Raw genomic sequence first — 2,748 nt, 5'->3', positions numbered from 1 at the left:
CACCATCGTCGCCTATCGATCTGAGTTTCTTGATCATTTGCAACCCAAATTAAAATTTCGCACGCCCGTTTTCTTTAAGGCAGCTTAACTCTCAACCAACTCCTACGCACTCCATCCTGCGAGTTAAAGATCAAATTAAAGTTCATTTCAATAATTCAATTGGTGAGATCTAACTTGCAGGAAAAAAAACTTAAACTAATTAATCCCTTTGGCTATTCATGTTTTTGACTTCTCAATGGGAACAACTTGCAGTCTAATAAGTCTTCAAAACGATGCTTTTAAACTTTCAATTTCTTAGTTGGTCACATAATTATATTTTATATTTTGATTTTTCTTATAAAGTCAGAAATTTGATGATCCTTTTTGTAATTAAAAAAAAATTGATGATAGTTCACCAGAACATATTGATTATCCTATCGTATCTATGCATTTTAAAGAAATAAAGAATATTAATAGACAAAAGAAAAAAAATAATGTAAATTTTATATGAATGATGGTTATGTTTTGACCATGAAAATACTTGTGGAGTTGGTGCTCAAATTGATAGGTGATGATGGGAAAGATTGATAGAATATAGGGGTTTAGAAATAGGAAGATTAAGAATTAATTAAGAATTATTTTTTAAAAAAATATATTAAATTAAAAATAAAATATTAAATATACAAAAAGGTTCTTATGTTTTAAATGCAAAAACATGAAAAAGTAAATTTAATCATATGATATGATAAAATAAATCACATAACATTATATAATTAGACAATATAACACACATCAATATGATTTATTTTAAAGTCACACTAAAATAATAGTCATACATGTAATAATCTACAACGAAGAGGACAACTATAGTTGTGAAAGTCTTGTAACGTGCTTTAGAAGTTTGATCAAGAAAAGGAAATATTGGAAAAGAAATATTACAATTTACATTGAGAAAGGTTAATTATTGGGTGCTGATCTTACAGCACCTCCAAGTAAGAGATTTCTCTTATTTGTAGATCATATATATTGATCTTTATATAAAAACTCTCTTAATATTATCTCGATATATAAAATGTTACATATCCCAATTCGTTAGGTAATTGGTATTTGGTATGGGGGTCAGGATTTTCATCTCTGTTTTTATTTGGTGTCGAGGAGATATGTATATCAGATTTTTTTCTTTGTACCACATTCAAGCTATATAAGGGTTTTTTTTTTTATATATCTTATAATTAAATTCATTGTGCTTATAAAAAAATTTAAATGTTACATGTTTAATTTTTATGAAAATATTAATGAGACTCCCACTTAAATAATTTACCAGAAAATTACACACATGCACACCACTGATGCAAACCAAAGGTGTATATATGCACCATGAATCTCCAAATTATTCTTCTTCCAAATTATAATACCTTGGAAGTTGCAAGTGAATTCAATATCAACTATTAGTAAGTGAAAATTCAAAGAAATTAAGCAAGGCACCTTGAATTTCGATGTCACCTTCCTAGACGGTAACGAAGTTTCGATCATAGAAAAAGACCCGTTTTGAACCCGGCGTGACATCAAACGCGTGGCGTTTTGACTATCAGCATAATTCCACTATTCTAGAAATTCTTTGCAGTTTCATTCACTCCAATAGGACAAAGGAATCAGAATGTGCGTTCCTCATTCTATAAAAAAACCAACTTTCAAGTGTTCATTAATAATTTTGTTCCCATGTTTTCTCCTGCTCCCTCACTTCTTTCGTGTCTACTTATTATAACTTGTGCTGTTTTTCTCTTTTCTGCTCTTTATTAGCTTGTGGTCATTGCAGTTCAGAAAGAAAAAAATGCTCACCCCAAAGTTGTTTATACTATTCTTTGCTTGTCTCCTAATAATTGCTCCCAATTTATCTCCCAACCCAAATGGTGTGGAAGCTACTCAGGTTCTAACCATCCATAAAGGTGAATCTTTATCTATATCTATATATGTGTATGTGTGTGCTTGCATTGGTTCTTTCTGTTCTACCTCAATATATAGAAAGAAAAAAAAAGCATATGCATATGTTAACACAAAAATGCATGTTGATTAATACATGTAGGGTACACAAAGCGTCAAGTTTATTCCACTCTGGGGCTCGTGTGCAAATGCTGTGATGGTAAAGGTGGCGAATGTACAAGCACATGGGAGGATGATGCTTGCTCCAACCTCGTGTGCAAACCATGGAAGTATTAGGGATTGAGCTACTTATATACTAAGCTTAATTCATAAATAAATAATATCAAAATTAATATATATGCCCCATGCACTATGATCATCATGTAGTAGAATTATAAGTAAAGCTTCTGCACTTCAAGTATTTGATATTATATTATATCAACCTTTGATAATTGTTATCATTAATGTCAGAATATATCAAGTGATTTTGCTTATTAAAAAAATATTAAGTGATTGTTAGAGTGAGTTTCTTTAACAACTTACAAGTTTTAAATTCAACTTTATTAGAGATTAGTTGGTGAATGATGATAATGATTGAAATTAATATATCATGTATAGAGTGGATATATGTTTTTATGATTAAGAAATGTGTGGCTTCGCCAAAATTCGTACTATAAATCATTCTCACAGTTCAATAGTTTTTTTCCATAAATGCAAAAGAGTATGAATCGAGATAGACGAAAAGTGAAAAGAAAAAGGTATCACCATAACCAACCGTGATTTTCGCCACACCCTTGAATTCCTTTTATTATCTTACCACTCAAATTAAGACATCTGGCTTCATCAAAA

The 2,748-nt window shown here is 30.2% G+C and overlaps 1 long non-coding RNA gene across 1 annotated transcript; it reads left to right on the top strand.

Annotated features, from left to right (window-relative positions):
* Positions 1-1,704: 1,704 nt before the first annotated feature.
* On the top strand, positions 1,705-2,302 carry LOC114394687. The gene is made up of 2 exons (XR_003662816.1): positions 1,705-1,925; positions 2,063-2,302. It is a non-coding gene; the product is annotated as an uncharacterized LOC114394687 (long non-coding RNA).
* Positions 2,303-2,748: the final 446 nt, after the last annotated feature.

The sequence above is a fragment of the Glycine soja genome, chromosome 18, assembly GCF_004193775.1.
Source record: "Glycine soja cultivar W05 chromosome 18, ASM419377v2, whole genome shotgun sequence".
In the NCBI taxonomy this organism is placed as follows: domain Eukaryota; kingdom Viridiplantae; phylum Streptophyta; class Magnoliopsida; order Fabales; family Fabaceae; genus Glycine; species Glycine soja.
The sequence above is the reverse complement of the archived record's forward strand: the minus strand, read 5'-3'. Positions and strand labels throughout refer to the sequence as shown.